This window comes from Loxodonta africana, chromosome 25 (genome assembly GCF_030014295.1).
Source record: "Loxodonta africana isolate mLoxAfr1 chromosome 25, mLoxAfr1.hap2, whole genome shotgun sequence".
Classification (NCBI taxonomy): Eukaryota; Metazoa; Chordata; class Mammalia; order Proboscidea; family Elephantidae; genus Loxodonta; species Loxodonta africana.
Window position 1 is genome coordinate 58888261 of NC_087366.1, and position 20187 is coordinate 58908447.

The following is a 20187-nucleotide window of genomic DNA, read 5'->3' on the forward strand; positions in this document are numbered from 1 at the left end:
AATTAAAAAAAAATGAAGAAACCCTAAGAATCATGTGGGACTCTATCAAGAAGGATAACTTGTGTGTGATTGGAGTCCCAGAACAGGGAGGGATAACAGAAAATACAGAGAGGATAGTTGAAGATCTGTTGGCAGAAAACTTCCCTGACATCATGAAAGACGAAAGGATATCTATCCAAGATGCTCATCGAACCCCACATAAGATTGATCCAAAAAGAAAATCACCAAGACATATTACCATCAAACTTGCCAAAACCAAAGATAAAGAGAAAATTTTAAAAGCAGCCAGGGAGAAAAGAAAGGTCTCCTACAAAGGAGAATCAATAAGAATAAGTTCAGACTACTCAGCAGAAACCATGCAGGCAAGAAGGCAATGGGATGACATATATAGAGCACTGAAGGAGAAAAACTGCCAGCCAAGGATCATATATCCAGAAAAACTCTCTCAAATATGAAGGTGAAATTAAAACATTCACAGATAAACACAAGCTTAGAGAATTTGCAAAAACCAAACCAAAGCTACAAGATATACTAAAGGATATTGTTTGGTCAGAAAACCAATAATATCAGATACCAGCACAAAACAAGGTCACAGAACAGAACATCCTGATATCAACCAAATAGGAAAATCACAAAAACAAATTAAGATTAATTTTAAAAAGAAAAAAATGCTCAAAACAGGGAATCATTGAAGTCAATATGGAAAAGATCACAATAATCAAAAAGAGGGACTAAATACAGGAGGCATAGAACTGCCATATGGAGAGGAAAACAACGTAATATAGGACAATACAAGTTAGGTTTTTACTTAGAAAAATAGGGGTAAATATTAAGGTAACCACAAAGAGGTCTAACAATTCCATAACTCAAAATAAAAACCAAGAAAAATATAGTGACTTAGCAAACAGAAATTGAACTACAATGAAAATGAGGAACATACAATTTACAAAGAAAAATGTCTCAGCACAAAAAAGTGGAAAAATGAAATTGTCAACAATACACACAAAAAGGCATCAAAATGACAGCACTAAACACATAAAAAAAAAAAAAACACATACTTATCTATAATTATGCTGAATGTAAATGGACTAAATGCACCAATAAAGAGACAGAGAGTCTCAGACTGGATAAAGAAACACGATCCATCTATATGCTGCCTGCAAGAGACACACCTTAGATTTAGAGACACAAACAAACTAAAACTCAAAGGATGGAAAAAAATATATCAAGCAAACAACAAGCAAAAAGGAGCAGGAGTAGCAATATTAATTTCTGACAAAATAGACTTTAAAGTTATATCCACCTCAAAGGACAAAGAAGGACACTACATAATGATTAAAGGGACAATTGATCAGGAAGATATAACCATATTAAATATCTATGCACCCAATGACAGGGCTGCAAGATACATAAAACAAACTTTAACAGAACTGAAAATTGAGATAGACACCGCCACAAGTATAGTAGGAGACTTCAACACACCACTTTCGGAGAAGGACAGGACTTCCAGTAAGAAGCTCAATAGAGAAACGGAAGACCTAATTGCTACAATCAACCAAATTGACCTCTTAGACTCATTCAGAACACTCCACCCAACAGCTGCAAAGTATACTTTTTTTCTAGCACACATGGAACATTCACTAGAACAAACCACATATTAGGTCATAAAACAAACCTTTGCAGAATCCAAAACATTGAAATATTACAAAGCATCTTCTCAGACCACAAGGCCATAAAAGTGGAAATCAATAACAGAAAAATCAGGGAAAAGAAATCAAATACTTGGCAACTGAACAATACCCTGCTGAAAAAAGACTGGGTTAGAAGACATTAAGAAGGGAATAAAGAAATTCATAGAATGCAATGAGAATGAAAACACTTCCTATCAAAACCTCTGGGACACAGCAAAAGCAGCGCTCAGAGGTCAATGTATATCAATAAATGCACACATACATAAAGAAGAAAGAGCCAAAATCAGAGAACTGTCCCTACAACTTGAACAAATAGAAAGTGAGCAACAAAAGAGTACATCAGGCACCAGAAGAAAACAAATAATAAAAACTAGAGGTGAACTAAATGAATTAGAGAACAGAAAAACAATTGAAAGAATTAACAAAGCCAAAAGCTGGTTCTTTGAAAATATTAGGAAAATTGACAAACCATTGGCCAGACTGACTAAAGAAACACAGGAAAGGAAACAAATAACCCAAATAAGAAACGAGATGGGCCATATCACAACCAACCCAACTGAAATTAAAAGAATCATATCAGATTATTACGAAAAATTGTACTGTAACAAATTTGCAAACCTAGAGGAAATGGATGAATTCCTAGAAACACACTACCTACCTAAACTAACAAATCAGAAGTAGAACAACTAAATAGACCCATAACAAAAAAAGAGACTGAAAAGGTAACCAAAAAACTCCCAACAAAAAAAAGCCCTGGCCCAGCTGGCTTCACTGCAGAGCTCTACCAAACTTTCAGAGAAGAGTTAACACCACTACTACTAAAGGTATTTCAAAGCGTAGAAAATGATGGAATACTATCTAACTCATTCTATGAAGCCACCATATCCCTGATACCAAAACCAGGTAAAGACACCACAAAAAAAGAAAATTACAGACCTATATCCCTCATGAACATAGATGCAAAAATCCTCAACAAAATTCTAACCAATAGAATTCAACAACATATCAAAAAAATAATCCACCATGACCAAGTGGGATTTATACCAGGTATGCAAGGTTGGTTTAATATTAGAAAAACCATTAATGTCATCCACCATATAAATAAAACAAAAGACAAAAACCGCATGATCTTATAAATTGCTGCACGAAAGGCATTTGACAAAGTCCAACACCCATTCATGATAAAAACTCTTACCAAAATAGGAATTGAAGAAAAATTTCTCAACATAATAAAGGGCATCTATACAAAGCCAACAGCCAACATCATTCTAAATGGAGAGAGCCTGAAACCATTTCCCTTGAGAATGGGAACCAGACAAGGATGCCCTTTATCACCGCTCTTATTCAACATTGTGCTAGAGGTCCTAGTCAGAGGAATTAGGCTAGACAAAGAAATAAAAGGCATCCGGATTGGCAAGGAAGAAGTCAAATTATCTCTATTTGCAGATGACATGATCTTATACACAGAAAACCCTAAGGAATCCTCCAGAAAAATACTGAAACTAATAGAAGAGTTTGGCAGAGTCTCAGGTTATAAGATAAACATAACAAAAATCACTTGGATTCCTCTACATCAACAAAAAGAACATCGAAGAGGAAATCACCAAATCAATACCATTCACAGTAGCCCCCAAGAAGATAAAATACTTAGGAATAAATCTTACCAAAGATGTAAAAGACCTATACAAAGAAAACTACAAAGTATTAGTGCAAGAAACTAAAAAAAGGACCTACTTAAGTGGAAAAACAGACCTTGCTCATGGATAGGAAGACTTAACATAGTAAAAATGTCTATTCTACCAAAAGCCATCTATACATACAATGCACTTCCGATCCAAATTCCAATGACATTTTTTAATGTGAGGGAGAAACAAATCACCAACTTCATATGGAAGGGAAAGAAGCCCCGGATAAGAAAGCATTTCTGAAAAAGAAGAAGAAAGTGGGAGGCCTCACTCTACCTTATTTTAGAACCTATTATACAGCCACAGTAGTCAAAACAGCCTGGTACTGGTACAACAACAGGCACATAGACCAATGGAACAGAATTGAGAACCCAGATATAAATCCATCCACATAGGAGCAGCTGATATTTGACAAAGGCCCAGTGTCAGTTAACGGGGGAAAAGGTAGTCTTTTTAACAAATGGTGCTGGCATAACTTGGATATCCGTTTGCGAAAAAATGAAGCAGGACCCATACCTCACACCATGCACAAAAACTAACTCCAAGTGGATCAAAGACCTAAACAGACTAAAACAATAACGATCATGGAATAAAAAATAGGGACAACCTTAAGAGCCCTAATACAAGGCATAAACCGAATACAAAACATTACCAAAAATGACGAAGAGAAACCAGATAACTGGGAGCTCCTAAAAATCAAACACCTATGCTCATCTAAAGACTTCGCCAAAAGAGTAAAAAGACCACCTACAGATTGGGAAAAAATTTTCAGCTATGACATCGCCAACCAGAGCCTGATCTCTAAAATCTATATGATTCTGTTAAAACTTAACCACAAAAAGACAAACAACCCAATCAAAAAGCGGGTAAAGGATATGAACATGCACTTCACTAAAGAAGATATTCAGACAGCTAACAGATACATGAGAAAATGCTCTCAATCATTAGCCATTAGAGAAATGCAAATTAAAACTACGATGAGATTCTATCTCACTCCAACAAGGCTGGCATTAATCCAAAAAACACAAAATAATAAATGTTGGAGAGGCTGCAGAGAGATTGGAACTCTTATACACTGCTGGTGGGAATGTAAAATGGTACAACCACTTTGGAAATCTATCTGGCGTTTTCTTAAAAAGTTAGAAATAGAACTACATACAACCCAGAAATCCAACTCCTCGGAATATACCCTAGAGAAATAAGAGCCTTTACACGAACAGATATATGCACACCCATGTTTATTGCAGCACTGTTTACAATAGCAAAAAGCTGGAAGCAACCAAAGTGTCCATCAACAGATGAATGGTTAAAGAAATTATGGTATATTCACACAATGGAATACTACGCATCGATAAAGAACGGTGAGGAATTTTTGAAAGATTTCATTAACATGGAGGAACCTGGAAGGCATTATGCTGAGCGAAATTAGTCAGATGCAAAAGGACAAATATTGTTTAAGACCACTATTATAAGATCTTAAGAAATAGTATAAACTGAGAAGAACACACACTTTTGAGGTTATGAGGGGGGATGGAGGGAGGGTGGGAGAGGGTTATTTACTGATTAGTTAGATAAGAACTACTTTAGGCGAAGGGAAGGACAATACTCAATACACGGAAGGTCAGCTCAACTGGACTGGACCAAAAGCAAAGAAGTTTCTGGGATAAACTGAATGCTTCGAAGGTCAGCAGAGCAAGGGCGGGGTTTGGGGACTATGGCTTAAGGGGACTTCTAAGTCATCTGGCAAAATAATTCTATTATGAAAACATTCTGCATCCCACTTTGAAATGTGGCGTCTGGGGTCTTAAATGCTAACAAGTGGCCATCTAAGATGCATCAATTGGTCTCAACCCACCTGGATCAAAGGAGAATGAAGAACACCAGGGTCACACGATAACTATGAGCCCAAGAGACAGAAAGGGCCACATGAACCAGAGACCTACATCATCCTGAGACCAGAAGAACTAGATGGTGCCCGGCCACAACCGATGACTGTCCTGACAGGGAACACAACAGAGAACCCCTGAGGGAGCAGGGAACAGTGGGACGCAGCCCCCAAATTCTCATAAAAAGACCAGACTTAATGAGACTAGAAGAATCCCGGCGGCCACGGTCCCCAAACCTTCTGTTGGCCCAGGACAGGAACCATTCCTGAAGACAACTCATCAGACATGGAAGGGACTGGACAATGGGTTGGAAAGAGATGCTGATGAAGAGTGAGCTACTTGTATCAGGTGGACACTTGAGACTGTGTTGGCGTCTCCTCTCTGGAGGGGAGATGGGAGGGTAGAGAGGGTTAGAAACTGGCAAAACCCTCAAGAAAGGAGAGACTGGAAGGAGGGAGTGGGCTGACTCATTAGGGGGAGAGTAAGTGGGAGTATGGAGTAAGGTATATATAAGCTTATATGTGACAGGCTGACTTGACTTGTAAACTTTCACTTAAAGCACAATAAAAATTATTAAAAAAAATTTCTACCAATTAGGTTAAAATTTATGGCAGAGATGGAGGGGTAAATGCATTATCACATGCTACACTTAAAAAAAAAAAAAAACTAAAGAAATAGTTTCCTATAGTTACTCAAAAAATGAGAATTATGTTTTGTAACATTCCACCGAAAATAAATTTAACCCATTTATACCTAATTCATTCATTTCACCAAAAAAGATCTGATGAAATTGCAAACAATTCATAAATATATAAAATCATTTATATCTGTTTATTCCTAGTGCTTGCCAACATGGTACCTAATAAATGAGCTCTCAATAAGAAAATAATAATAACTACACTGAATGTAAATAGCCTAAATGCACCCATAAAGAGATACAGAGTGACAGAATGGATAAGAAAAACAGGATCCATCAATATGCTGTCTACAAGAGACACACCTTAGAAATAAAGACATAAATTTATTAAAAATCGCAGGATGGAAAAAAATATATCTAGGAAATAGCTACCAAAAAAGAGAAGGAGTGGCAATAGTAATCTCTGATAAAATAGACTTTAAAACAAAATCCACCATAAAAGTCAAAGAAAGGCACTATATAAAGATTAAAAGGGATGATCCATCATGAAGACATAATCATAATAAACATCTACGCATCCAATGACAGGGCTCCAAAATACATAAAACAAGCTCTAACAGCACTGAAAAGAGAAATCAACAGTTACACAATAATAGTAGGAGACATCAATATGCCGCTCTAGGTAAAGGGCAGAATACATAGAAACTCAACAAAGATGCAGAAGAACTAAAGGTCACAATCGGTCAACTTCACCTCATAGACATATATAGAACACTCCACCCAGCAGCTGCAAAGTACACATTCTTTTCCAACGCACATGGAACGTTCTCCAGAATAAACTACGTCTTAGGACACTTTTTTTTTTAGGCCACAGAGCAACCCTCAACAAAATCCAAAACACTGAGATAATACAAAGTATCTTCTCTAACCACAATGCCATGAAGGCAGAAATTAACAACAGGAAGAGCAAGGAAAAAAAAAAAAAATCATTTACATGGAAACTGAATAACGTCCTGCTGAAAAACCACTGGGTAATAGAAGAAATCAGAGATGGAATCACAAAATTCCTAGCATCAAATAAGAATGAAAACACATCATACCAAAACCTTTGGGACAGAGCAAAGGCAGTGCTTACAGGTGAATTTATAGCAAATGATGCACACATCAAAAAAGAAGAAAGGGACAAAAACAAAACATTAGCTACACGACTTGAACAAATAGAAAGCGAACAGCAAAAAAAGCCCGCAGCCACCAAGAGAAAGGAAATAATAAAGATCAGAGCGGTAATAAATGAAATGGAGAATAGAAAAACAGTATAAAGAATCAACAAAACCAAAAGTTGGTTCTTTGAAAGGATCAACAAAATTGACAAACCACCAGCCAAATTAACAAAAGAAAAACGGGAGAGGACGCAAATAACCCAAACAAGAAATGAAATGGGAGATATTACAACAGGCCTAACTGAAATAAAAAGGATCATAAAAGAGTACTATGAAAAAGTATACTCCACCAAATTTGAAAACCTAGAGGAAATGGACAAATTTCTAGAAACACACTACCTACCCAAACTAAAACAAAATGATGTTCAAAATATGAACAAACCCATAACAAGAGAAGAGATTGAAAAGGTAATAAAAAAAAAAACTCCCAACAACAAAAAAAAGCCCTGGCCCAGAGGGCTTCACTGGAGAATTCTACCAAACATCCAGAGAAGAGTTTACACCAGTAGTACTCAAGCTATTTCAGAATATAAAAAAGGAAACTGTACTTCCAAATTCATTCTATGAAGCCAGCATAACTGTGATACTAAAACCAGGCAAAGACACCACAAAAAAGAAAATTATACACCAATATCTCTCATGAAGATAGATGAAAAATTCTCAAGAAAATTCTAGCCAATAGAATTCAGCATCATATCAAAAAAAAAAAAAATACACCACAACCAAGTAGCATTCATACTAGTTATGAAAGGATGATTCAACATTAGAAAATCAATAAATGTAACCCATCACATAAATAAAAGGAAAGAATCACATGATCATCTCAATTGACTAAGAAAAGGCATTTGACAAAGTCCAACACCCATTCCTGATAAAAACTCTCAATAAAACAGGTACGGAAGGTAAATTTCTCAACATAATAAAGGGCATCTATGCGAAACCCATGGCCAACGTCATTCTTAATGGAGCGAGGTGGTAAACATTCCCCCTTGAGAACAGGAAGAAGATAAGGATGCCCTTTATCACCATTCGTATTTAACATCATGCTGGAAGTCCTAGCTAGAGCAGTAAGGCAAGAAAAAAAATAAAGGGCATACAAATTGGTAATGAAGAAGTTAAACTGTCCGTATTTATGGATGATACGATACTATACATAGAAAACCCAAGAGACTCCACAAGAAAACTATTGGAACTAAGAGAAAGATTCAGCAGAGTAGCAGGATAAACACACAAAAATCAGCTGGGTTCCTATACACCAATAAAGAGAATGGTGACAAGGAAATCAGGAAAACAATACCATTTATAAAAAAAAACAGCCCCTGAAAAAAATAAAATACTTAGGAATAAATCCAACCAGGGATGTAAAAGGCCTATACAAAGAAAACTACAAAACACCACTGTGAGATACCAAAAGAGATCTACATAAATGGAAAAACATACCATGCTCATGAATAGGTAGACTCGACATCGTGAAAACGACAACTCTGCCAAAAGCAATTTAAACAAATGCAATGCGATCTCGATTCAAATATCAACAACATTCTTTAAAGAAATGGAAAAACTAATTATTAACTTTATATGGAAAAGTTTTTTTTTTTTTTATTGAAGAAGAAGAATAAAGTAGGAGGACTCCCACTACCTGGCCTCAGGACCTACTATACAGCTACCGTAGTCACAACAGCCCATCCACCTGTCATCACCTGACCTTTGACAAGGGCCCAAAGTCCATCGAATGGGGAAAAGACAGTCTTTTAAACAAATAGTGCTGGCAAAACTGGATGTCCATCTGCAAAAAAAAAAAAAAAATGAAACAGGACCCATACCTCACACCATACACAAAAAACTAATTGAAAATGAATCAAAGGCCTAAATATAAAGCCAAAAAGTATAAAGTGCATAGAAGAAAAAATAGGATCAACACTAGAGGCCCTAATACGTGGCATTAACAGGATATAAACCATAACCAACAACACGCAAGCTCCAGAAGATAACCTAGATAACTGAGGTCTTCTAAAAATTAAACACTTATGCTCATTAACAGAGTTCACCAAAAGAATAAAAAGAGAACCTACAGATTGGGAAAAAATTTTCGGCTATTACAAACCAGACGAAAGTCTAATCTCTAAAATATACAGGAAAATCCATCACCTCTACAACAAAAAGACAAAAAAAAAAAAAAAAGACAACAGAATGAAAAATTCTGGAAAGGGATCTTTTAAAGAAAATGTAATGATAGAACTGAACCCTTGTCAAATTTTACACCTAGTATGTTATACAGGGCTTTGAAAGAAGCAGAGGCTTTCAAGAAAGATTTTTTTAAGCAAACAGGAAGAGGCCATTTTAAGTTTCATCACAGAATAGGACTGATTGCCTCCTGAGGGAATGCTGTGTTACCTTAATCTGATTGGCCACAATCTTGAGACCAGACCTTGAAGACCACACCACTTGCAGATCACTGTGTTCTTCCACAGTGTTCTGTAGAACTGTGGCTTCTTGTATGGAATTTATTAAGTACATATTAGATAACCTCCACGTATCTGTCAGTTTGTTGTACTGTGGGGCTTGTGTGTTGCTGGATAAAATTATGGATAATGTTGGTAAGAATGGCAATTCCAGAACACTTGTGTTCATGAGGAAATTACATAGATCAACAGGCAGTTTTTTGGCAAGAGCAAGGGGATACTGATTGGTTTAAAGTCAGGAAAGGTGTGCGTCAGGGTTGTATTCTTTCACCATACCTATTCAATCTGTATGCTGAGGAAACAGTATGAGACGCTGGACTATATGAAGAAGAATGGGGCATCAGGATTGGAGGAAGACTTATTAACAACCTGCATTTTTCACATGACACAACCTTGCTTGCTGGAAGTGAAGAGGACTTGAAGCACTTACTAATGAAGATCAAAGACCACAGCCTTCAGTATGGATTACACCTCAACAAAAAGAAAACAAAAATCCTCACAACTGGACCAATAAGCAACATCATGATAAACGGAGAAAAGATTGAAATTGTCAAGGATTTCATTTTACTTGGATCCAGAATCAACAGCCATGGAAGCAGCAGTCAAGAAATCAAAAGATGCATTGCATTAGGTAAATCTGCTGCAAAGGAGCTCTTCAAAGTGTTGAAGAGCAAAGATGTCACCTTGAAGACTAAGGTGTGCCTGACCCAAGCCATGGTATTCTCAATCGCATTATATGCATGTGAAAGCTGGACAATGAATAAGGAAGACCGAAGAAGAATTGATGCCTTTGAATTGTGGTGTTGGTGAAGAATATTGAATATACCACGGACTGCCAAAAGAATGAACAGGTCTGTCTTGGAAGAAGTACAACCACAGTGCTCCTTAGAAGCAAGGATGGCGAGACTGCATCTTACGTACTTTGGAGATGTTGTCAGGAGGGAGCAGTCCCTGGAGAAGGACATCATGCTTGGTAAGGTACAGGATCAGCGGAAAAGAGGAAGACCCTCAACGAGGTGGATTGACACGGTGGCTGCAAAACGAGCTCAAGCATAATAATGATTGTAAGGATGGCGCAGGATTGGGCAGTGTTTCATTTGGTTGTGCATGGGGTCGCTACAAGTTGGAACCGACTCAATGGCACTTAACAACAACAACTATTTCCAAATTTCAGCCCCCAAAAGCTCTTTATAAACATGTACAAGTTTTCATTATTGCAAAAACTCACTTCTAACTCTGCTTCCTTACCAACCTACAAAACCAAAAAAAAAGAAGAAAAACCAAACCCATTGCCTTGGAGTTGATTCTGACTCATAGCAACCCTACAGGACAGAGTAGTACTGCCCCATAGGGTTTCCAAGGAGCAGCTGGTGCATTTGAACTGCCAACCTTTTGCTCAGTTGTTGTAGCTCTTAACCAGTGCACCACCAGGGCCCAATAAACCTAATTAGTAGGGATTATATTTCCCTTTCCTCAAGTTTTCATTGGCTCCTACCTGCCCTTCATTCCATTACGGAAGAAGGCATGATCCTCAGTTCGGTGTGTCAGGCAAGGAGCTTGTCCAACTTAGTTTGACTCCCCCCCACTTCCCTTCTCCCCTCCCACCTCCAGTCTTTTTGAGGCCCAGCGGCCCTTCACAAAGCAAATATCCTTTTCTCCCATTTGTGCTGAGATTTACAGGGACAGTGCTAGTTTTCTTGCTTTGCCTGTGACTAGGAGGTAGATTTAATTCTGGAATTAAGTGGAAGCAAGTTCATTATTGCTTCAGATATAAACCTCGAATCCAGCTTTTATTGCTACTAAAACTGCTTTTTTTTTTTTTTTTTTTTTAATCTCACTGGTTCTGAATTCAGGGAGAGGAAAGGGGATTTATTTATTGGACTCTTTAGACCACTAGCACCTCTCTTTCTCTATTCAGCCAGGTTCCCACCCTACTATTTCACGACAATGCTCTGGCAAATACCATCCCTCATTTCTGCCATTAACTGTATTGACATCTCATGTAGTATTGAACACATCAATAAACATAACTTCAGCTTTACCATTTGGGACCTAACAAACCCAACCCTTTCACTGATATGAGTATTCATTAATTAAAAGAATTACTAGTTAGATCAAGAGTGCGAAGTTAACGAAATTTGTATTCCTACAGATATCTCTTATGACATTTGTATTCCTAGAGATAACCCTTCATCACAAATGAAATTATTGCAAAACAATGTGTGACTGGGTGTGGAACAGAACTTCTGTTGTTTGAGAAGTTCGGCTCATGCCTCAAAATGAAAATGGCTAATAGGTGACAAGTACCCACTCTTAATCCTCTCTCCCTGGCTCCTTTCCCAAAGAGACCATGACATTGCCCCTTAACTGTGCAGGAGAGCCCACGAAGGCTTGCTTGCTTTCCAGTGAGAGTGCTTTTCATCTAAGCCCTTCTAGCCCACCTTTCCGGTGTTTGAAGGAAACAATACACTAATTTGCACAAGGCATTGAAGACTAACTATGGTGTTTAAAAAACCATTTCCCTCGAGTCAATTCCGACTCTATAGAATAGAGTGGAACTGCTCCATAGAGTTTTCAAGGAGCAGCTGGTGGATTCCAACTGCCGACTAGTTAGTTAGCAGCGGAAGCTCGCCGTAGCTCTTAGCCACTGCGCCACCAGGGCTCCCCCCAAAATGACAGTCATTGAAAACCCTGTGGAATGCAGTTATACTCTGAAACACATGGGGCCGCCGTGGGTCAGAATCAACTCTGTGGCTACCGTTTCCATTGTTTTTTTTAGATACTGGCAAAAATAATATAAATTTAGATGGTGAGTACAGCAAAGTTACATTACCTTAATGATTCGAAGTTTATTTCAATTAGAAGTAAAATGATATGCAAATGTGCATATGTATGCTTTAATTTAAAAGTAAATGGAAAATAAAGGTGAACTGAATAAATTTAAGAGGAGAAAGGTTTGAAATTCAACTCATTAAGGAAACTAATAAACTAATCAGGGATGCCTTCCATTACATACGTATCTTGAAAAGTAACTTTTCTCTAAGCTAAGAGAGGTGATATTCTTTTGACAACTTTTTTTTTTTTTAATATAATAAAAGCCATTTAGCCATGAGGTTTAGTTTACTTATGATAGGGGACAAACATTATAAAGCTGTGTCAGGCAGTTAGTAAAAGTAGAATGTTACATTTTTTTTTTTTTTTTTTTTTTTGGCACTTTGTGAAGTGGTTTTGATTGTATTTTTGCCTCTATCAGTTGGCCAGGGGAGAAGTGCAGAAAAGGGGACCATTTGGGGGCACACCAAGACTTTTGTTTTGACCACTTCACTGTCTTCTCAAAGAGTACTGACAATGAGTAATAATTCTATCCCTTTCATATATTGCAGGACGAAACTACAATGTTAAAGAGGGAGGAAATAAAATGTAAAAGGTAATAGCTAATTTGTTCTCCATGCCAGTTCAGCCCTTGGCCTTTCCTGAGCAGATACTGCCAATAGTGACGAATTATATCATGATTTTGTGATGCAGACTGTCCACTCGGGACTGAGAAGAAATGACCAAACTTGAAGACCTGCCTCTGAAAGTACAGACCCAAAGATCACAGGTCAGCTCTTTAGACGCTACAGTCTTCTTGAGAGAATATATCTGCCAAGTATCCAGAGGAAAAACAAGTGCCAAACAGCAGTATTTTGGTCACCAGAAAGATCACTGTTACTTTCTAGGAATATTGTGGAGATAAAAATAATAAAAGTGCTTTAAGCTAGTCCCAGGAAGACAACGAACAAATTCAAATTATGGTCTGGCTTGCTTCAACCCTTTATAGCCAGGCCCTTGTTTTTTTCCATCTTTACAGATGAACTCACTCAGAATCAGTGTTTCTTGTAAGTGCTGAACCATTTCAGAGAAAGAGAAAAAGAATTCAATGACTTGGGGGCAGCTCAATGAGCAGCGTATAGTTAGAATACTGGTGTATTCAAGAATAAATGGTAACCCGGTAATCCTAAACCTAGATTAAGGTTCCCGATGTCATAAGCCAAGGATAATGCTCCTGGTGCAGACCACAGATGTAGGCCACTAACTCAGATGGTCACTGTGCTCTGGTTGGACTGACGATGCCCCAACATCACAGTTTGTTGAAACCGGTTGAGTTACCTTGGGCAAGCTGCTTCGTTTTCCAGACTTGGTTTCTCTAGTTTGTTGAAAGAGAGGGCTAGAAAGATTGTCTCTAAAGAGCCCATGCTGCTGAAGCATGGTCCACACAGAGACCCTCGGCCACTGGGAGTTCCTCCTGCCACATTCTTCTCCACCAAAGCATTTATACAAACTACTGGGAAGTTAGAGGCAAATACAAAACACTTCACGTAAAACACTTCACGTAAAACTTAGGAATCTACCTTCCAACCCCTGCTCCCAGAATTCTCAGTCTTAACGCCGTATCTCTTCAAATCCTGTAGCGGTTTGTCGTAACTAAGTCATGAGCAATATGAAAATTAAGAACTGGTTGTTGAGGATGTTGTATGAAGCAGGAAAGACATAAGAGGTATCTGGAGTGATATACCTAATAACAACAAAAAAAAAAAACAGGAAAAAACCCATTGCCCTCAAGTCAATTCCTACTCATGGTGACCCCATATGTCACAGGGTAGAACTGTTCCATAGGGTTTTCTCAGCTGTGATCTTTACAGAAGCAGGTTGCCAGGCCTTTCTTCCACAGTGCCACTGGGTGGGTTCTAACCGCCAACCTTTAGGTTAGTAGTCAAATGCAAACGGTTTGCACCACCCAGGGACCTAATATATTTAATAACTGATATCAAAGAGCAGGCACCCTAAACAAAATGAGAAAAGGGACAAGTATGCCTTGCATGTTCTCCTGCTTTCCATCTCAGTGCTGAAAGACCTGCATCCCTCTTCAGATACCCTGTGGAGTCATCAAGTCCCTTAGCAGCCCAGGAGGTGTTCCATGCCAACCTTCCCTTACCCAGAGCATACCTAATGGGCCTTCATAGTCTGGGCATTGCCTCAGGGCTCTGGAACTACTTTCACTAAATATACTAATAAAAGCAGCTTAGCTGCTAATATGTCTCCTTTAATGGTAAAGTAAGGGCAAATTCAAAGCACTAGTGGCAAGTATATATGATATTGCCTTTGGTGGCGGGGAGGAGGGGAGAATTCTGAATTTCCGGAATATGACAAGCCACAAGAAGTCACCTACCTTATATACATAAAGAGAACCTTTGGAAGAATTATCCTAGGATGTTAAGCCAGGATGTATCCAAAATGTTCACATTAGGAGCAGTGGTAGATAAGCCTGAATAGGCAGGGTGGAGTCAAATTGTGGCGAGCTTTGAATGCCTTGACTGAAGAGTGTGGATTTTATTCTACAGACAAAGAGAGTCTTTAGAGGTGTGTGAGGTGTTTGTAAGCATGACAAAGATTGTGAGCATGGCACAGGACCGGGCAGTGTTTCATTCTGTGGTACACAGGTGGCTATGAGTCGGAACTGACTGACGGCACCTGAGAACAACAACAACAAAGATGCTGAGAGAGAAGAAATTTTTATAGTGTTATTTCAGAAAGATTTATCCGATGGTGGTTAATATACCAGGTTAAAGGACAAAAGACTGGAAAAAAAATCATTTTAAAGACTATTATCATGCTCAAGATTGAAGAAATGGACACGAAGAAATGGATTTGAAATACACCTGGAAGGATGAATTGAAAGAAGTTGATGAATTTACACAGAAAATGAAGAAAAGTATAAGATTTCAAAAACTTAGATGACTAGGAACAGACAATGATTTGGACAAGAAAAAAGAACCTCGAGAAAAAAAAAAAAAGCCAAAATTAAAGCAAGGAACCATGTGGAATGTCCAAAACCAGGTTGCATCAAGCCATGAAGATCATAAATGTACTATTCAATTCACTGGATATAAAGCTATTATTAAAAGCCATAAGTAACATGGACGTATATCATGGAAACCCAAAAAAAGATACAAGCCCCAACCAAGTAAGTAGGAAAGAAATGAATTAATATTTTTGAAGTCAAAAAGTGGTTTTGAGATAAGGTATAAAAAAAAAATATAAGAGGTCTAAAAATGTGCTCCAGAGAGTCATTATAGGGGTATGTTTTAACACCCTCTTGAGTTTCCCAACTACTGCTGTGTTATACCATTGCCTAAGGATAATGCCTTATGATAAGGCTCTCCAAAGATGCTTTCCAGATAAACCATGTATAAAAGATACATGATACGTGCACACACACACACACACAATGGCAGATGCACACTGAAACTCTGCCACTCTTCCATACTTCATCATTTCAAATTAAAAATTGAACAATCACATGTTGAGTTCTTAATCTATGTAAGGCATAGAAACTCCTGACTTGCAATACTGGGAAGATAGAGTCTAAAGCATTAAATGGTTTGGAAGAATGAACATGTTTCTTAATCCATATGTTTTTTCACCTGCTAAGATTTGTTTTCCAAGCATGTCATCCAGACCAACAGACTATCAATTAATGATGAGTACATCAAGTTTACTTTCTTAAATTAGGATGTTTTCCTTCACTATACAAATGTAATAATTAAAAAAATAATAATACAATTCAGAAGCAGTTGAAATCATTTTGTTTCACTCAAAAAATTAATATAAAGTTTTATTAATATTAATTGGAGTATGAGGTCTTTATAAAGAAGCATAAATACCTGAAAATTGCTATCACAGAGTCCATATGAAATTTTCACTACCCGCTAAAGCAAAAACACTGGAAACCTATAAATTATGACATGAAAATCATTTCTATAAATAAATATATGTGTAAATATTTTTATTAAATTTCATTGTTTCTATCTTAGTTTTATTTTCAATATATACAAAATATTAAATATCATAAGCCAAAATAAAATATACAAAATTGTGCAATACAATGACCTGTAAAAAAAAAAATTTTTTTTTTTTATATTTTGTATTTATCCTTTTTATTAACATTATTATGTAATATTTTTACCAGTCAGGCAAATGCTAATGTGTATAATTCTATACGGTAACCTATATTTCCAAACATTAATCTTTTATGGTTTGGGTCATCAGTTTACATTTGCATCTGTGATCTCCAGGAAGATCCTTAGGAAAACTGGCGATGTTTTAGAGGCAGCACCTTTTAATGACCCCAACAACAGGCCTTTGCCTGCATCTACCAGTAGGTGGAGCAGACAACATAATTTATTGGCCAAAAACAAGGGCAAGGGAATGAAAGTCGGCTTTATTTGGAATAAAACAAATCTGCAAATGAGATTTTCTTCAAAGGAAACATGTCTCATATGTGTGAGATTTAGTTTGACTGGTTACTGAATCAAAATAAATAACTTTATTAAATAATCCATCTTTGCAGAAAGATAAATTTCCAGATGGAGGCAAAGTTTGCATTTTACTTTATTCAAATCAACTAAAATTAGCTCTCTTTCCATAAAACTTTTACAGGGACAGAGACTTTTTTTGATGTGCTCATTTAATAAGGGCACTAAACCCAATCCTGTTTTACAGGTGATGGGGTGCATAACAAATAGCATTTTCTGGGAAATATAATTGACTAATCCTATTATGTCTGTAGCAACAAATTAGCCTTATTACTACTAGTAAACGGTGATTGATTATTTATGCAAATAAGTTACCATGTTCAGCTTTCTGATTGAAATAAGCATATACCAAAGGTGCTTTAATGTGACTTGAACTTTTTAATTAATAAAACCCTGAGGGGCCTATTAATTCACTCATTGCAATATTAGTTATTTACTTGTGTAATTCCTATTAGCACAAACATATTTGCCTGAATAAAGATGAGATAATTAACCAGTAAAAATTAGTAATAGCTTTTACAACTATTTTAAGACTTACATTGGATTTGTACTAAAAATAAGCTTAAAACTGACTTTAGAACTGTTCGAACAGTATATGAATATATCAGTGGATCACTGTAATCATTCTAAAATTATTAATATAATAAATAACATTATTTCATTTATTAGCTACATCAGAACACACAAATACAATTTTGGCTTACAAAATCTCCACCTTTTTTGAAGCATTATTTGTCTGAGAATAAACTTTTTATTTCTACTCAAAAAGTTATGCTATATTAGAACTATGAACATTTTAATATAAAAATTAGTATTCTGCAAACTGTATTAATATCATCCTAAATTATTGAAATCTTCTCTAAAAATAGTGTCCTCCTCTTGCTAAAAATGCTATTAGAATTATTTAAGCAGGCCAACAAAACATTATTTACTTTTGGATATTTATACACTAAATTCAAAAATATTTGTAGGAACTGAAAGTCAAACCGATACAATCTTTCAAAATAATAGATAATCATAAATAATTCATAATTGGCTTTTATTTTGTGCTTAAATGTGTATTTAATATAATGTAAAATCAAGCTTCTTAAAACAAGCAATAAAATTAATCTGTGAACAACTGACTTAGAAATATTTTAAAGTCCGCAGCTTGGTTTCTTCCCAACAGCCAAGTCATGTTGAGAAAATCAGTGGCAATACTCAGACAGAAGTACGGGTCTTTCACGCTCTGAGTTTTATAGGTTAAGGAAAATAAAACAAAATAGTAAATGGCAGCAAAATCATAGATGGTTGTTAATTTCAAGTGATGCCACCTATAGAAGCTCCATAACAGAAAGTTGGCCATTGACGTCTACTAAAAAGGTGCTTGATACTAGACTGAAATTAGACTTCACGCTCCATGTGGCCAGGGCTCAGGTCTTGTGCATTTTTATATCCCAATGTCCTTTTTTTTTTTTTTTTTTAATGTCCTAGAACAGTAACACATGGTAACCAAAAAAAAAAAAACAAAACAAACCCTTTGTCTCCAGTCGATTCTGACTCATAGCAACCCTATAGGACAGCATAGAACTGCCCCATAGGGTTTCCAAGGAGCGGCTGGTGGATTCAAACTGTTTGCCTTTTGGTGCAGTGGTTAATCACTGGGCTGTAGGAATTCACCAGCTGTTCTGTGGGAGAAAGATGTGGCAGTCTGTTTCCATAAAGATTAAAAATACAGCCTTGGAAACCCTGAGGGGCAGTTCTACTCTGACCTATAGAGTTACCAGGAGTTAGAATTAACTCGATCCAATGGGTTTGGATTTTTGGTTATTGGCTCCTTAGTTTCATCAGTTATTTGGTAATAATAGAACACTAAAAAAAAAATTACAAGGAATTTTTAATTTATAATTCTATAAATAAAAACGTAGCCCACCAACCAAAACAAACAAGCCCATTGCCATCAAGTCAATTCCGACTTATACTGGCCCCGTCGGACATAGTAGAACTGCCCCACAGGGTTTCCAAGGAGCGGCTGGTGGATTCGAACTGCTGATTTTTTGGTTAGCAGCCAAATGCTTAACCAGTGCACCACCAGGGCTTCAGTCACACAACTAAACATTTTATATTGTTATGGATTTTATAATTCTAAATACTTTGACTTTTCTTTTTTTAATTTTCGTTTAAATTATTATTTAAGAATTTAGAGTCAAATGGCCTCAGTTTGAGTACCAGGTCAATTATTACTTAGCTTTGTGTCTGTAACCAGTCACATAATATCTCTGCGTCTACTATTAAGTGAAGTAACTCAACTCTACAAATCCAAATGAACAATAAGATAGTGATCATTACTGTAAACTATTTTTTTTTTTTTATTATTTAGACAACCAGACAGAGGCTAGAGGCCTAGGAGATGTGACCCAAATGTGTGTGACCAAACAGCAGTTAATAAGTTTTTTAATTTGGATGCATCAAAGGATGGCATTCAGGTGCCCTGGTGGTGCAGGGGTTAAACTCTCCGCTGCTAAACAAGAGGCTGGAGGTCTGAACCCACCCAGCGCCTCTGTGGGAAAAAGACCTGGCAAATTGCTCCCATGAAGATCACATCCTAGAAAACCCTATGGGGCAGTCCTACTCTGCCACATGGGGTTGCAATGAGTCAGAATCGACTGAACAGCGCCCAACAACAACAAGGATGACATTCACTTTGAGGTCTCATCCTCCACTACTGAGACTTGCTGTGCCCACATGTGAAGACATTTGAATATGATACCCTGAGCTAGAACTGTGAGGCTGGATTTGAAAGTCTCTAAGAAAGAATAACAAAAAAAAAACCTCTAAATTGCTACATTCCTGACTGGAACTCTGTTAATAAAGCACATCTCAACTGCCAAATTCATGCTTTTTTAACCACATTACTTTTTGAGTAGAATATTATACATGCGATATATTCTTTCTTAGCAACCATGCCAAAATCTGTAACTTTGCCAAGTACCATGAAGTAAATTTCTAAGTGTTCCAAATTCCTCACTGACATTTCTATATGAAGTTGTGAGGTAAACTGCTGAAGCAATTTTATTAAAAAGCTTCACCTGAAAACTTCCAATCAAAATTCGGAAAGGGTGGCGAACGGTTTTAATCTCAACATTAGCCCAATTAAAAGCGAAAACACGAAAGCCACCTCAGCTTAATACCTTGGTAGTTCTTGATCAATTCAGTACACAACAATAAGGTGCTTAAAATGAGTTTTTAAGGCGAGGTTACAGCCTTCGTGC

General features: G+C 36.9%; 1 protein-coding gene across 1 annotated transcript in view; it reads right to left on the minus strand.

Moving 5' to 3' along the window:
- Positions 1-20187, minus strand: part of SPATA17 (spermatogenesis associated 17) — a 250689-nt gene that overhangs the window by 130610 nt on the left and 99892 nt on the right. The window lies entirely within an intron of this gene.